Below are 18,720 nucleotides of genomic sequence, written 5' to 3'. Positions count from 1 at the left end.
AAAAACATAAAATACTGAAAAACTAAAACAAAGGAAACTTCAGGAAAAACTGTCATTGGGAGCAAAAAGATGATGAAACAACAAACAAGGAACCAGCAAACAGTGACTGAACATGAGGTGTTTAAATGAGAGACTAAACAAAGACCAGGCTAATCAGCAGATTGGGAGCAGGTGTGGACAGAGGAGACTTTAAGGGAGATAGGAAAAAAAAGAGCCTGACACAAGAGGGCAGCAGAGAGCAAACAAAACCTATGAACTCAAATATAATAAAAAAATAACTAGAATAACACAAAATGGAAATTAAACCAATAAACTAGAAAACACAGAAAGACTCAAATCAAAGTATAACTAAAAACTCAAAAAAGAAAACTTCAACCGAACCAAAAAGTGCAGAGTCATGATGCAATGCTCAAAAATCCCCTGCCGTCACTCACAATAACAGCAAATTCAGATGTTTGGAAATATTTGAAGTCAGGATGAAAATAATGTGAATAACTAAAGTACGTCACTCAACACTGGTTTTACAGAAACCAGCTGTTAACCTGGAAGGCTTAGAGGAATTTTAGCAGCTGTTTATTTCACACTTGGCTTAATTCTACTTTTCAAATCCAAATCAACAGTATATGAGTCGACTCATATATATATATATATATATATATATATATATATATATATATATATATATATATATATATATATATGAGTCGATGCAATCAACTAGTTTTACTTAGATAGAAAACTTTGAATCAATCTGACTGGATGATCTGGTGAACTGGAAAGTGTCTTGAGATGACATGATGTGAATTGGTGATATAGAACTGAACTGAATTGAATTGAAACAGATTTGAACCACAAGTATCCTAATATCAATACCCATTTAAAGCAAGCAAAGTTTAACATTTCTCTTCTTTAATTAGATCATTTGGGTGGCACTTTACAACAGCCTTCACTTTACTAATTTATTCTTTACATTTTACAAAATTAAAATCCACAACTGTAATAGCATTTTTGTCAGGTATTTGTATCACTGCCTAAAATCACAGCAAACTGCTTATTAAAGGAAAAGTTCGGTCAGCAAAGAATAATCCATGGATCATTATTTATACCTAAAACTAATACATTCGCAGTGATTTAATTAATTTAGCCTCAATCAGTAATAAAATAAAACCAATAATTTTCCTAATGATCATTGAGTCTGGGAGCAGCCATTTTTGCCCAAATATAGTAACCCCTCCCTCCTATCCATCTTCCGGCAGTGACGTCACGGTGCGGTAAGCCTAGCGCCATTCTCCCCGCTTTACAAGCAAAATCAATGGGAACTACTAGACACATCTGCAATCAACAACAATTATTGAAGATTTCCAGAGGACTTCACCATTGAAATTCACCAGAGCTATAGTGAAACTGACAATGACCACGTGCATGGCAGCTGGATGCTGGAATACATCGGGGAAAAGGGAAAAAAAGAGTTATTCCACCTTTCTGATTCCTGATCCTCCACGGACGGGTTGGTCGTTGGATCGCCAACTTGAAGAGGGAGGATTTGCCATCGAACTTCTGGCCAGAGAAAAAACACGTCATTAATCCATTACTCTCTGCTTCGAATAGTACACGGGTCGTCACTATCATGGATAATAGCGCGTTGTGACAAACACCAGATACAACACTGGGACTTGATTAACAGCCGATACCGCACCGTGACATCACAAACCAGTAGGTGGCAGTAGTGTTATTTGACAAACATGGATGCCTCCAGTAAAGAACATTCACATGAAAATTACTCTTAATTAAAAACAATTATCATTTATTAAACAGTATGTAATAATTTCTTACTTAAAGTACTTCAAGAAGTTTGTATTCTGCAAATGACTAGACTTTTCCTTTAAATACACATTCCTTCAGTGCCTCATTTATTCATAATTATATGTTACAAGATGTTTCTGAGAACATAGTAAACAACGTGTGTAACCAGTCAGAAAAGTTGTTGTGCCTAAAAGGTTTTGGAGACAGTCCCAGTGATGTGGAAGACCTCCTTCCTCATTATCAATAAGACTCAACCAACAGTCCTTGGTGACTACAGACCTGTTGCTCTGACTTCCCACATCATGAAGGTCCTAGAGAGAGTCTTCTGCTGGTCATTCTGAGAAAGCAGATAAGCAGCTATCAGGACCACAGGCAGTTTACATATAACCATGGAGTTGAAGTTTCCCTCATACACCTACTTCAACAAACTCACTGTCATTTGGACAAAGCAGACAGGACTGTAGGGATCATGTTCTTTGATTTCTCCAGAACATTTAACACCATTCAGCCTGACTGACTTTGTGAGAAACAATCACCTTGATCACAGAAAACCTGGCAAACAGACCTCAGTTTGTTAGACTAAAGGCTCGGTTCTCTGATCAAGTAGTCAGGAGCACCACAGGGAACGGTACGCGAGTACTGCCTCATGTCCTCGCCAAGTATGTTCTTGAGAAGAACACAGGAAAGACTGAACTCGGGGAGAACGGGAGCTGAGACCAGTCCGAGCTCAGTAATTGAGATAACTTATCGTGTGTAAATGGAAAGCAAACTGAACTGAACCGAGCTAGACACGACCGGACCGAGCTAACTGCAGACCAGTTCCAGAGGTGGGCTCGGCTCGGTTTTTCCCTGGCTTGGTTCTCTGATAACAAGAGCGGATGATCAGAACGCGTCATCTCCCTCTGGCTGCACATCGCGGTTCACACTCCATTCCAGTAGTTGGCGGTAACGCCCCTCCGTGAACAGAAGAAGAACAACAACTTCTTCTTCAACTATAAACAACAATCGAAATCATCTCCACGCAACATTTTAGATAACGGCATTTTAAATAATAACACAGAAGTACAGCAATAATATATAATAATAATCAAGCATAACTTTCTGAATCTGACGGGCGCCACCATTTTCATTTGCTTGATTCCCTCCTTCTTCGTCTTCTTCTTCTTGTGTTTTATGGCGGTTGGCAAACAACTTTTGGTGCATTACCGCCACCAACTGCTTGATTTCCTCCTTCAATACTGGCAGTAATACCGCAGATCGCCACTAGGAGGCGAGGAACCGAGATAGCGTGATGTGTAAACGGTCGTCAGAACTGAGCTCAGCCTGGTTAACTGCTCCGAGCTCGGACCGGTCTCGGCATGGATCGGTTTTTCAAGGGTAGTGTAAATGGGGTTTAAGGGTCCATTGGAAAAGAAGTGTACTGATGACATCACCACACACTCAGCTTGTCTGGAGCTGCATTTCAACTACTATTATTAATAGTCTCTAGATAATAATAAATTCTTACTTTTTTCAGTTCATGGTTTTTTTTGCTCTAATCCCTGCAAGTATAATATTCTTGCCTTAAATGATCTTAAAACTTACTTTTATAGAACCACAGCAACAGAAAAGAGATCTTTTAACGTAATACTCTGAGCTCTGTGATTGCTAACCTGGAACTGCTGCTGCTGCAGTGCATGCTGGGACAGCTGTCAGTCTCGAAAATGGACAAGTCTGCTCTGATGCATGCTGGGTAAAGAGGGAGGGACGAGAACAACATCTATCTTCTTGTTCTTGTAAATTGGAACAGTACTAGGCCTGAGGCTGATGACGTTTCTCGAGTACCCGAGCACATGAGAACGCTAAAATACGCATATTGAGAAACAGCCTGTACGACTCTGACTTCCAGTCCCAGACGGAGTCCTGTCATCTGTAGAAATATAATTGGATAACTCTTCAGTCATTGGGTGCATCAAAGATTGACAAGACTGAGTACAGAGAGCTGGTAAACCGCTTTGTGGAAACAATCATCTGATTTTGAGTGCCAGTAAAACAAGGGAGATGATTGTAAATTTCAGAAGAAAAAGAAACAATTTAAATCATATTAAAGTGTTGAGGGAAGAAGTGGAGGTGGAGAAATATCTTGTTGCTCATCTGGACATAAAACTAGGTTGGAGAAAACTGTGAAGCCATCTAGAACAAGGATCTTCAACATTTTCCAGGCCAAGGACCCTCAAACTAATGGCGAGATGGAGAAGGAACCCCCTAATTATATATATATATATATATATATATATATATATATATATATATATATATATCCTGGCCAAGAGGCAGCAAAGTTACAAAACCAACATAGATACATTAAAATAAATGACCAAAGAAGAAGAAAAGAAGAAAAAAAAAAAAAACATATCAAGGAAAACAATTACGGATCATTGAGGCTGCTTCAAATTCTTGTACTTTAAACTTAAAAGAATTTAAAGGATAAAACCTCAGTCAATTTCCAGTTTCTTTGTAAAAAAATTCCACGCACAAGGAGCTGCATAGCTAAAGCCTTTCTGTGTGCATTGATGACGGAAATACATCTTCTGCCTGCATTTATCTGGAGGTTTGCTACAGTGTGTTGAATTCATGTTAATATGTATTTAAAGACATTTCAATTAGCGGAAAAAATTGCAAGGGGGTATATAAAAAAAAAGTCTAATCAGCCCAAACTTTCATGACCCCCATGCAGTACCTCTGTGGACCCCCTGGGGGTCGCGGACCCCCTGTTGAAGACCTCCGATCTAGAAGAAGGGACAGAGCTGTCTGGACTTCCTTATCAAGCTTAGGTCCTTCTGTGTTAACAGCAAGATGCTACGTATCGTCTATCAGTCTGATGTGGAGAGTGTGATCTCTTTTTCATCCTCTGCTGGAAACAGTAGCAGAGCTAATGACTTAAAGGAGCTGAACAATTAATAACAATGAATAAAACTCTGTTTTAGGAACTCCTCTAGAACCTCTTGAGATTTTTTCACAGAGAGGAAATATTAATAAAGTGAAGAAGATTGTGGACAACAGTGAGCATCCTCTGCAGAAGATTTTCAAACGAAACCTGCGATTTGGACAAAATAAAAACCCTGTGAGTTTCTGCAACGTGTAATTTCCCCTCGAGTAAATAAAGTATTTCTGAAATGAAGTGAATGATGAAATGGAAGCCAGTTTTCTTTACTGCTTCCAAACCCTTAAAGGCCCGATTATAATTGGAAGTGGGTTTCACGCTTCCCGTTTGGGGGGATGTTTATGCGAGTGTGTTTTGTGATATTCTGTGTTTGCTTAGTCCTGTTTCTTCTCACTCCTTTGTATCCTTGATTATTTTGTCAGCTTTGTACATATATCATTCATTAAGATTGACCACCATTTAATATATATATATATTATATATATAATATCAAAATATTATCAGTGTTGAAATTACATAAAACAAAGTGAGTCCCATGAGTCAACTATCCTGGTGGATGTGGTTTTGGACTCAAATTCAGCATAGAAGGAGGCAGAGATGAGTTTATGCTGATTTAATGAAGAATCAAGGGCAACAGAAGTAAAAAACAAAATACAGAAAACCAAAACCGGGAGACCTCAGGGAAAACACACATGAGGATCAAAGTAACAATGAGAAACCAGCACTGAGGAACCGCACAGGTGGTGTATATATGGGAGACAGAACAAAGACTGGGGTAATCAGCTAACAGGGAGCAGGTGTGGATAGAAGCAACTAGAAGGGAGCTAGGGGAAAGGAAAATGGCACAGGGGGGCAACCGAGAGTAACACAAAACACACAACACTGCTTAAATATAACTAGAAAACAACTAGAACGACACAAAATGGAAAAGAAACCAATGACTAAGAAAACAGAATGAAATAAAAACGCGAAAACTCAAAAAGAATCTTTAAAAGAAGTCCAAAGGCGAGAACTATAAAATATTCCCCCTGTTACTATGAAATCCACCCCCCCAAATCACCTCTATCATCTTTTAACTTTTAGGAAATAACAGTTATTTTTAGAGGGAAAATATGTGCATGAAGCGTGGTTTATGATTTAAGGCTTTTAGAGGGGTTTACAAATGTTGTAAAGCTTAACATGTCTACCCTGTTAGCTGTACTGACATAAAAACTCCCATATTAATCTGCATTTGAAAATAAAGAATATAAAAATAAAAAATGTTTTTACTGTTTGAGCAGGAAAATTCCTCTCAGCTTAAGCCGGGCATACACTGTACGAGATATTTTTTCGGGATTTTTCTCCAGGCATGTCCCGAGCCCGTAACATCATCAATGACCCCTCATACCTCCACCATGGATTGTCCTGCCGCCCTCTGGAACGAGGCTTTGAATCATTCAATCATTCAGGGACCAGCAGATTCTGCAACAGCTTCTTCCCCACTGCCGTCAGACAGCTGACATATTGAATAAGATGGAAAGAAATAGTGCTGAATGTTGGAAAAACTGTAAATCATATACCAGTTTTATGTTTACATTTAATCACTGCTGCACTTTAGGAATGGAAATGTCTTGAGAGCTGAACTGAACAAAATTTTGTTTTGTATAAACTCTGTGCGAACAAAATGAAAATAAAGTTTGTCTAAGTCAGTCGTGGGATTTTATGATTGCGCCTTGTTTCAGCCTCATCGTGTGTCCTGTGTCGTGTACACTGTAAAAAATATCTAGAAATAAGTAAAAATGTCTTAAATTAACTGTATTTACCCTTAATTTGAGTAAGTAAATTAGATAGTTTGCCAATGGAATGAGTAATTTTACTCTTAAAATAAGATAATTAGATAATATGCACTTGAAATAAGACAATACAATTATGTTTTCATATTTTAAGTGTAAATTGTCTTGTTCCATTGGCAAAATGTCTCTTTTGCCTCCTCAATCAAAGAAAAATTCACTAATTTTAAGAAAAAATTACTTATGTAGATTTAGATTTTTTCCAGTGTAGTATACAGGGGGTAACGGCTGGCGATCAACCTCCACATCAGAAATCGTAAGGTCGGGAGAAAATCCATCATGTTTGAAATTCAGTCGGCCTTTGAAAGGTGTAGGTGGGTAAATCATGCAGTTAAAGCTCAGCTACGAGCCGATTTACCAGAACCTTACTCACCATGTGCAAACAAGGAAGTTCTTCTTCTAGACTGACGAATCCGACCAGCACCATCTCTTGGTGCTGAATCCAATGTCTGCTTTTTAGACGTGCAGTGTGAGCAGGTAGAGCTCTTCAGAGCATCGGGCTGCACAGTGAACAATCACAGATATTGACACACAAAAGATACGATTCAATGTCCACTTTTGTTTCCTGTTTAATGGTCATCTCCTTTTTTTAAGATTACCATTAATTTCAGTCATTTTTAATGGTTCAGATTTAGTTTTACAAAGGCCATATTGTTACAGTTGTGTTTTACAAATCATTTTCTCTTCACTTCAAGCTCAATATAAATGCTGGCTCCTGATGTGTGCAATGACCAACCAATGCTAAGGTCCATGCCGGCCAATAGAAATGCATCTTCGCTCTTCACTCCAGAGGAAAGCCCGCCCCCAGGACTGAAGACGATATGATCATTAAAGCACAATTTGAAAAGAATGCAATCTGTAAAACTCAATTTGCAAAACAGAAGTTAAAAAAAGAAAACATTAAAAAAAAATGAAATGAATAAATAAAATCAGAGGAAATAAGTTGACTCTGCATTGGAAAAACGATCTTGAAATAAGTAAAAATGCCTTAAATTAAGAGTATTTATCCTTAATTTGAGTTAAACGAGATAGTTTGCCACTGGAGTGAGTATTTTTACTTTTAAAATAAGATAATTAGATAATATGCACTTGGTATAAGACAATGCAATTATGTTTTCTTATTTTAAGTGAAGATTGTCTTGTTCCATTGGCAAAATTCATGTTTTATCACCTCAATCAAAGAACAAATGCACTTATTTTAAGAAAAAAAATACTTATCTGGATTTAGATTTTTTTCCAGTGTGAAATTTTTTTTATGATTTACAAGTTTTTTTTAATATAATTTTCTTTTTTTAATTGCATTTTTTTAAACTAATTTCATTTTACAAAATATGCTCTCTGCTTGCAATAATAATGGAACAAAGTTCACTCCATACCATACCATCTGGCTCACAGTGGCGTGATAAAAATGAATCTGTGTTCAGCCTCATGGAGAAATGAGCCTCAACATATTGATTATAAATTGAATATATATAGCTTTTTCATAATCCAATGTTTCAGCAAATAACAACAAACAATTAAAATTTCAATTTAAAGTTAAATTTTTAAAAGCAAAAAAGCTAATGTTGTTTTTTTTTCAAACTCCAATGAACAAAAATATATTCTTTTCGAGGATCTCTCTAATTAATTAATTTTCTCTTTTTCATTCGAAATCCAATATTAGAAAAAGGTGCTAGTTTGGTATTCTGATTTGAATAAAAGAAAAGAAACTGAAACATCATTATTTTAAAGTTCACAATACATTGAGGTTATACATAGCTTAAAAATAGAACAAAATAAATGTAAAAAATTTCATTTTGTCTTCCTTATATAATGATAGCATGTCATTATATATGCCATTTGAAGGTATCACTAATCATATCAGTATATGCATCCAGAGAAGCCGTGCTACAGCCGGACAAATCGCTTCCTGCACTAATTAAAAAAGATTAACCTCCATCAGGTCATAGTCTGGTTCTTCCAAGGTCAACAGCATCAGCAGATGATCCATCCTTAAAAGAATTTCAATGATCTTCTCTCAATTGTTCATTTTTCCTTTTTATGTTCATCCAACGTAATAGTTTTATACATAAAATAAGAAAGGATTTTAATAAGTGACTAACTGCAGATTTATACAGTAGTAGCCATTCAGAATTTTCCCACTTTTCTTGATGGGCCCTTGGCTGGTCCCCTGCAATTCCTTTTTAAACATCAATCTTTGTTCGAAAATATTCTTTGTGTCTGATTTGTGGACATTAAGATCTAAAGGTAAGCATCATGTCCTGGTCAGACCCTATAATTCGGTGGAAATGTGGAGTCGGAGTAAAAAAAAAATGCACGCCCAGGAGAAAGCCAGTGGCTGGAAGTTGGAAGGTGTTGTCGGGTTCATAGAATGTAGGTTTTTGCTTAAGAAGAACTGAAATACACAATTATGGATACAATTCCTGCAGGAAGGAGAGACAGTTGAACCCCAGACTCAAATCTCTTACTGGACCTCCTCCGCAGAGCATTTTACTAACAGAACATGACGCATCGTTACAAACAGAGTATTGTTCTCACAGAACAATTGATCAGTTCATGAAGACAGAATACTCCATCAGAATGACAAGGCAGGATGGTCTCCTGACTGAATCATGAGACAGGAGTGGAGCATCCCCTTGCACAAATGTTTTGTAAGCACAAATTCATTTTATAATCTTTACTGAATAAACCTGACAGGTATTTTGCTGGGATTCGCAGGGAAGTGGGCCGCCATTCGGCTGGCGTTTGATGGGGAAGGGACATTTTGAATGGCTGCTACTGCAATTCTTGTTTTTGGTTTTTTAATTTTGCTTAAAAGAAAGAGAATAATGAATGAAGACCAATCAAACAACCTCGATTTTTATGTGGATTACCATTTAAAGCCCGCTTTCAGTCTAACCATACACTGAACCTGCTGTAGTGCTTGTTTCATTGACTGATGTAGTGATTTAAGTAACTAATTATTGGTTTAATCTACTCAGGTCTTGTTTAATTCATGCATAAGCTGAGTATGAGGAAGAACATTAAAAGGTGGGAGTTTTTCCTGCAAACAAACCCTAAACATACAGTATGTCACGTAATTTTTCAGGAGGACCAGTGTAATGGACAGAAAAAAACAATAATGCTGTTTAAATCAACAGATTGACTTTTGTCCCCATTACCTGATAGGATCTATTAAAAACAGACCTGCTGTCTGTATCAGTGCTTTAGCCTGTAGCAGATCTAATCTGTGTCTCTCATCCCCTCCTTCCTTACTTCCTTCTCTATCTTCTGTCCTCCCTCTTCTTTTTTTTTCCATCTCTGTCGCTTTCCGCAAGCTGGCTAGGTGAGATAACTCCTCCACATGGATAAACTCGTAGCTCATTGGCTTGATGATGGAACATAGAGCTCCAATCAGACTCTGTTTCATCAGTTGTGAAGATCATGAGCCTGAGTAGAGGCTGCTTATCTGCTTTTACTGAGCCTACAACTCCCTCAAAAGCGATAAATAAATACGCGGAGCAGTGGATTTCCTGCACAATCGCTCAGTCTTTAACTCGGATTAATCAAGCAGGAGACAGTTCAGCACTCTAACGGCTGACAAAGAAATAAATATGCAACATTTTAAAGCTGTTCTTTCATTTATGTAGTAATTACACACAGCTCAGGGGTTTTATTCAATAACCATGTCAGCTTTTTTGTTAAAGGGTGAAAATGGAGGGAAATTGCCCACTCTGTTTGGAACACTAACATCACTGTCCATCTGCTTGGATGATGACAGGCCTCCCCTATTTCTCAGAGAGCCAGAAGCCGTTCTTTGTCCAACCGAAAAACAGAAGAGAAAGGAAAAGTGCACCAAGAGCATCTTCAAGGGCAGAAGGCTTTTCTTTTTCTTTGCAATTTGGGGGAAAGATAACAAGATTTGAGCTCGCATTTAAACCGAAAGCCTCACCCCTGCTGCTGTGCAGTGAATACGAATTTAGCTGCATAGCTTAAAGTTAGGGAAAGCAAAAAAATATACAAATGGGAAGAAAGTATTTTAAAGGGAAGGGAAAGGATTCCTAGAACAAATGTACCAACCAATCAACGCTGTTTGTACTTTTATAAATCCATCCTGAGATGGACAGAAAGCCTTCACAGGGATTTTATTTTCAATGCAGATGTATGTTTTTACACAAAATTTGTAGAAAAATTAGCCTTAAATTTTACTTGTCCAGGGTTACCTGTGGAGCACCACAGGGATCAGTGCTAGGGCCAATTTTCTCTACTTTATATATGCTCCCAATCGGTAGAATTATTAGACAGAATGCGATTAATTTCCACTTTTATGCTGATGATACTCAGCTATAACTGTCTATAAACCAGATGAAGCTAACATTTTACATAGATTACAGGCATGTCTGAAGACATAAAAACCTGGATGACTCTTAACTTTCTGCTTCTGAATGCAGACAAAACAGAAGTTATAGTCTTTGGACCAGAGTCTTTGAAAAAGAAGCTGATTAGTCAGTCACTTCATTTGGATGGGATTAATAATAAAGTTGAGGTTTCTAGAATTTCCTTCTTTCATCTGCGTAATATCCAGTTATATATATATATATATATATATATATAGGTAGGTAACACCGACGACTCCGGCACAGGTGACCGGGGTTCGATTCCCGGCATGGACATCCAGGTGGACCCTTAGGCAAGGTCCTTTGTGCTTAGTGGCCTACCTCAGGCATGAGTGAAACCGCAAATACAAGAGCCATACCGGCTCGGACGTCGCCCGGGTTAACAAGGTCCGCGTCAGTTGCTAGGGAACCAGGGCAACTTGATGACAAATTGGCTACTGGAACAAGACATAGATGGACTAGAGCAGAAAACTTGGTACTGATGAAATGCTACTATACAAGCGTACCCAGTGAGAGAGGTTACATGCAGAGACTATGGGAATTATGGCAGCTCCAACAACCATTGTCATCATTGACAAAGAAACAACTACTAACTCAGTGTTCTAACATCCGCAAACGGCAGCTCCTATCACAGCTAGAAATTGACGAGGTACAACTGATATGCTGCGGCAAGGGGGAGTCAGGACAAATGGTAGGGAGGGAAATATCATCATCCCAACACACAGAGATTGGGTCCCCAGCCCCAACAACAACAAGCCCACTAAACGTAATGGCAGCTGACCTGCGACAGCAGATCATAACGAAACTTGAGTCTACGGAAACCGCGGCAGACCAAACCAGATGAAAGTGCGCATTCAGCTCGGCAAAGAACTGATGCTCTTCCTCAACACTGAAGTCCTCAGACATTTTTCTTTCGTTGTTTCTTTCTTTGCACAGGTAAACAGCACATTTCTTCTTCTACGCTTGCATTATCGGCAGAGCAGACGCTGAATGCGCACTTTCATCTGGTTTGGTCTGCCAGTTTCCGTAGACTCGTGAACGCGCTTTCAGGAAATCCTATACACTACTGTTTATGCTCTAAAAACATTCTAAATGACTTCGTTTCGAGTAAATTATGGACGCTACCCACTCAGGACACTTGGAATACATTGGACGAGCAGTATGGAGGAATATTGACACGTTTTTTGTGGACTTTTATGGACCTTTCTGTCTCGGGCGCCATAGACCTCCATTATTTGAATGTCAGCAGACAGCAAGAAGCCTCCCAGATCTCCAGATGCATTTGAGATATCAAAAAAGTACTCCAGAGTGTTGTTCAGCATGGGGGTGAGTAGAAAATGAAGGCTAATCATGTTTTGGGTGTACTATTCCTTTAAGGACAGATTCTAACATATCTGCAGGGTGGGGAATATAAGTCTGATAGAAATTTATTTTTGAATTGCTATTTTGCACAATTTGCTTAACTAAGTATTTTTTTGTTGTTGAATATAAGAGATTTTGCAGGGTTTTTTATACAAACATTGTTTAGATTTACTTATATCTTTCTACCCCTTTCATAGAATAGAATAGAAAAGAATAGAATAGAAGAGAAGAAAAAATCTCTTTATTGTTCCACAATAGGCAAATTTACAGCAGCACAAAGATAATTGAAAATGGTTGCACAAATGTGGATCTTGGAAAAATGAATAACATCAAAAAGAATAACATAATAGTGAAAAGTTAAAACATAAACATAAAATACTGTAAAGTGTTTTAACAATAATCAATATACAGCTATGAACATTTTTACAGTCATGGATTTTTGAAAATAGCAGCAACATCAGAGATGTTCAAAATAAGAAAAAAAAAAGTAACAGTTTTGAAAAGTTAACTATTTAATCTTTTCCTGCTTTGAGTGTCATCTGTCACGGTTGCTAAGCGACAGAGCATTCGGCGTTGAAAACCATGGAAAGCTGGACCTGTTTGAATCCACAGCCAAAACTCTTCCGGTCCCTTTTTTTTTTTTTTGAGGAATTCAAAAGATCCAGTCCAGGTAGAGCGGATCCCAAAGGATGGAACCTTAAATCCGAACAGAGTCAATGAGTCGATGCAATCAGCTGGTTTTCCTTAGATAGAAAACTTTGAATCAATCTGACTAGATGATCTGTAAAGTGTCTTGAGATGACGTGCTGTCAATTGGTGCTATAGAAATAAACTGAATAGAAGTGAAATCAATGGATTCTTCCAAATCATAATTTTCTCCTCCACATGTTTCCAGTAGAGTCCTTCTTTAAGCTCTCAACACCAACTTTAATACTCTGGTTACTTTAAAGAGACAGACTGGACTATTTTTTCTAAGTCACGTTGCTGACAGTAGAATTCAAACAGTGACAAACTGCTGTTAGAATATGAAAGGTGTGAACTCTGATCCTTTGGGAGAAACTCGGAAGATAAACAGTGCTGTGCTGCCCCCTAGTGGAAGGTTTAATGCAGGACGTTCTTTCTATCTAAACACTTCCTTCTCCTGGCAGCTGTGTTGTTGCTCATTTATGTGGACTGAGTCAAAGTCCCGAAAGAACAGTTTGACGTATGAAAAGGTTCAGTGGTCCACCGTCCATCCCTCAGCATGCAGCGGTTTGTCAGATTTCCCTGACAAGTCATTTGGCTCGGTCTAACCTTTGTCAGGGAGCAACTAATCTCTGGGCTTCAAATGTTAGAACATTTCAGAGAGAAAGGTTAATCGGAGGATCTGGGCAAGTCAGAGAAGGTCAGAGATGTTTCCCTCTCCGAGGCTCAAGGAGACAAGCGGCTCGAGGAAAACAGCAACTTGCTACATGAAATGTAATTAAAATAGAAGGAGTTTTAAGATCCAACCAGATTAGACATAATCTCACTGCTGTATGGTTATTACTGGAAACAGTAACAAGGTGGTGCGATTAACAGTCGCATTAATCAGTGAGCCTCGAACACAGCAGTTCTGCTTAATCACCACCAGATGGAGCTACAGTATTCCTCATGTCTTCATTTAATCCATCATAGTGGACATCATCTCCTAAATAATCCAGTGAAATGATGTCAAATGCAGAAAACATGATATTGCTTGATATATATATATATATTTATTTATTTATTTTAATTTTTTTATCTGTTGGGCTCTTTTTGGTATCAAGACATCAATAAAATAATAATAATAATAATAATAAATAAAATAAATAATATATATACATAGATATATAAAAAATATCTATATAAAAAATAATAATAAAAAATAAAATAAATGAATTAAAATATCTATATCTATATCTATATCTATATATATATATATATATATATATATATATATATATATATATATATATATATATATATATATATATATATATATATATATATATATATATATTTTTTTTTTTTTTTTTTTTTTTTTTTTTTATCTGTTGGGCTCTTTTTGGCATCAAGACATCAATAAAATAATAATAATAATAATAATAATAATAATAATTAAAAAAAAAAAAAAAAAGATATATATAAATATATATAAATCTATAAAATAAATAAATTAAAAAGAAGATATATATATATATATATATATATATATAGAGAGAGAGAGAGAGAGAGAGAGAGAGATTTTGATTTTTTTTTTACATATTTTCTATCTATCTATCATCTATCTATCTATCTATCTATTTGGAAAATATATTGTTAAAGACGCATAAACTGTGTTTCATTTATAAAATTACACGCTTTTATTTCTTACTTTATAACTAACTTTCATAGAACATGTAGATTCAAGTTTTTCTAAAAAGGAAACACTCATATGTGACACTATCTAAAATGAAAGTGACTCTTTGGTCCTGAAAGCCAAAGCTGTGGATGTGTGGGTGGAGCATGAGGTGGGGGGGTTATTATTGACTGTCTGATCATTGAGCCTGAGGTCATGCAGACTCATGCTGCTGTGAGACAGGCAGTCTTTTCTGAGCCTCATTCTCTGAGCAGCTGCGGTCATCAAGCTGTTACCAGACCTGAGGGTAGATTAGTGCTAAAGAGCAGCAGGTTTGACTGATGTAAGCAGAGCGAAGTGGACGCCTCACATCAGGGCTTTATTAGTCACTAACCTTAAGCATTAGCCAGATCAAATTAATGCCATTTAGTTTGAGCGTCATGGTCTCAATGATTCATTTTTTGTTTGATTTGTTTGCACTTTACTAATTGCATGGTTAGACATATAAATCTGAATCTAATACAAGTTTTTGTAACTTATTTATTAAATTAAGTTGTTGCAAAGGAATATATAAGCACCTTTTACCCTCTTGCAAAACCAGTAAAAATAAACAAAGAAGATATGTTAATTTTAAACAGATCTAAATGAGAAAAACCTGCTAGATTTTCTAAATGAAACGTTATGATGATGGAGAGTTTAGTCCAGCATGAATGCATAATCACTGCATTTCAGTGATAATTCAGCATTTAAAAAATGAAATGTTAACTAAATCTTCTAACATGTCGGGTAGTTTTTAATGTTTTGTTTTATTTTCACATACCAAAGCCAGAAATTATTTAACATAGTGACCCCCACACCAGCAGTGTTAAAGATCTCACTGAATGTTTGAACCAACTTAACTCGTAAAAAATAGTTCATCCTCAAAGAATGAAATAAAAGACATTTATATATAAAAATATATATGTATTAAAACTCAAATTCCCAAGAAAAGAAAATATGCACATTCTATAAGGTTCCATCGGCATAAAAATCCTCTCAAGTGATTGATTAAAGCAACATAGATTCTGGTGAACAGTGCAGCATCTTTTATCTATAATGGGTCATAATAATTTTCACCAAGACAATTAGTCAAACTCATAAAAAAGTGGAAATATTCATTTTTTCCCTTCCTTAAATGATCTTTATTGCGTTTAAAATAAGGATATTTCCATATTTCCCTTAGAATAAAGCAAAACTGTCACGGATAATTAATTTGTTAATCAGAAATAGGACTAAAGCTAATCAGTTTATGAATTTAATGATCGATCTCAATAAAACCAACTACGAACTAAAGACAGAAGAGCATCCATCCACTTTCAGTCACACTTCATCCCTGCTGGGGTCACAAAGGGTTGCTGGTGTCTATCTCCAGCTGTCTATGGTTGAGAGGCGGGTTCCAACCTGGACAGGTCGCCAGTCCATCACAGGGAAACACAGAGACAGACAACCATTCCCAATCTCACACCTAAGGAGAATCTAGAGAAGCCAATTAACCTAACAGTCATGTTTTTGGACTGTGGGAGGAAGCCGGAGTACCCAGAGAGAACACGCACATGCTCAGGGAGAACATGCATACTCCATGCAGAAAGTCCCCAGGCCGGGAATTGAACCCGGAACCTTCTTGCTGCAAGGCAGCAGTGCTACCCACTGTCAGTGAGCAGCTCAAAACATATCTATTTTAAAAATGGATGTTTTATGACCATGAAATGAACTGTTTAAAACCTTTATTTTTATTTTAAAAAAATCACTCTTCACTTTATTTTTTTTGTTTTCATTTTAAATGTAAAAAAGGAGAAATTTTAAAACCATTTGATCAGATAAACATATTGCCCTCTGAAAACTCTGAAACTCCTCAACCTTGAAGCTCTGTGTTTGTCTTTAAAAGCTTCAATTGTTCCTAAGATGTAGTGGTCTACAAGTGTCCTATTGGACAAAAAACATAAATTGCATCATAAGAAATTGTATCCTTTTTACGGAAGAGGATTAGGGCCACTGAAAAAAAAAAAGTTAACTGATTTTTAAATTTTATTTCAGTTTAACATGGGAATTCTGACTTTAATCTCAGAATTCTGAGAAGAAAATGTCAGAATTCTGAGATTAAAGTCAGAATTCTGACTTTTTTCTCATACTATACTGACATAAAATAAAAAAACTCAGTTAACTTTTTTTTTTTCAGTGGCCCTAATCCTCTTCCGTACCATTTATTACAAGTGATGCCTTCCCATTTTCCATATGTAGAGAGTCTGCTAGGGAACATCTCAGGGTTCATAAAGGAAATAATCCATTCATGGTGGTGTTTTAAAAGAGAAGACATTAGGTTTTTATTTATAACCTAAAAGGACTTAATACTGCCACGTTCAAAAGTAGCATGAAATTACAAATGTTGAGACTGTGTTGCAGAATAGCTCAAATAAGAAAAGCAAAAAGAACAAAGAAGATAAAGGAGACCATGTTTACATGGACTTTACCATGATTTAAATGGATCATCTAAATAAGTGGTCCTCCTAATTGATCCTAATAGGGGGTTTTCAGGTGACGTCACGCTCACGTGACTACTCAGCGCGTCCGCCATATTGGGTGGCAGCCTTAGGCAGTATTGACAGTGAAAAATGGTGAAATCGTGTGTAATTGTTGGTTGCACGGCCCGTGGAGGTGGAGATCAACGCTCTTTCTATCGCATACCAGCCGTAATCGTGAATCAATGTGAAAAAACAAAACAGCTATCTGAACAACGCCGTCACCTATGGCTGACATGGATATCCAGGTCCGATTTGGACGGTGTTAAGCTGGAATACGCCAGAGTCTGCAGTGCTCACTTTGTCACAGGTAATTAACTGTCAAGCATTTAAAACATGTAAGAATATATTAATAATAGGGCTTGGGCGTCATGACGTATTACTTTCCGTGGCCGCAATGTTGACCGTCTCCGCCGCCGCTACTCAGACTACTGCCTATGACTACCACGTACTGGACTCCCTCTCTCAGCCGTGTTTTAATTTTATTAATTTCACCTTAACTTGATTTCAACCAGCGGGAAAAGGCTCAAATATGTGAGAAACCCGGAGGGTTTAGGGAGGTTTGGCAGTTAACGTTACTAACCAAACCTTTGAAACACATAGCAGCTAGTTAAAAGTACATTACATGCCTGAGTGGTTGTTAGCACTAACGGTTAGCACTGTTTGCTGGCTTTATGAGCTGCAGCTCCTGAACCCATCCATTCGTAAACTGCACATGAGACTCCAAGGACGTGTAGCTTTGGAACTGTTCGCGCACCGCCGGCCGTTAGCCACCAGCATAGCGAGCCGTGCGTCGGATTGTTTACATTTTTTCCATCTTATTAAAACTCACCCGTCCACGTATGATGGCGATCATACGTGGACGGGTACATCACCCACACATTCATGTACATCACTTCGACATCTCGTACCCAACCAGATGTGAACTGGTTGTGAGCCTCTAGACCCTTGTACGCTCTCATTTCCTCAAGAGTGTGCAGAGGGTTTTCACTGAACACCAGGTAATGAACTATGTCGCCGTGCTCTACATTTGGCCAATCATCTGGATTAGTGCTAAACAAGGCACCGTGGAGGGCATAGGGGTCCATATGGTCGATCACGTAACATTTCCTCAGATATGTTCCATGATCTGGTGGCTCTAGCGTGCTGGCGTACTTATCCATTCGCGACATGATATATTTGATATACGATAATATGCCACCCAAGATGGCGGACCGGAAGCTGGCCAGTGACGTCACTGAAAATCCCCTATTCTGGTGATATGTTTACGTAAGGCCGTCCTACGTGCTCGTCCTGTTAGCTTTTTCCGCGCATTTTCAAGCGTATATCTGTAGTGAGCTACGGTTTCATAACCTGACTCCCCAGAGGGATTTGCTCCGCATATCCATCTGGAAACCTTCCGTTGCAGTAATTTTGGGAAGGGGCAAAAATACTGGTTAGCTGATTGGCCTATGTTGGTGATAGACGGGCCAAATAAACCAATCAGATCAACGAAGCATATGACGTACTAACAGAGCGACAACGAAAACACAAC

Source organism: Cyprinodon tularosa, unplaced genomic scaffold, assembly GCF_016077235.1.
Source record: "Cyprinodon tularosa strain WSP-4 unplaced genomic scaffold, ASM1607723v1 ctg169, whole genome shotgun sequence".
Lineage (NCBI taxonomy): Eukaryota > Metazoa > Chordata > Actinopteri > Cyprinodontiformes > Cyprinodontidae > Cyprinodon > Cyprinodon tularosa.
The sequence above is the reverse complement of the archived record's forward strand: the minus strand, read 5'-3'. Positions refer to the sequence as shown.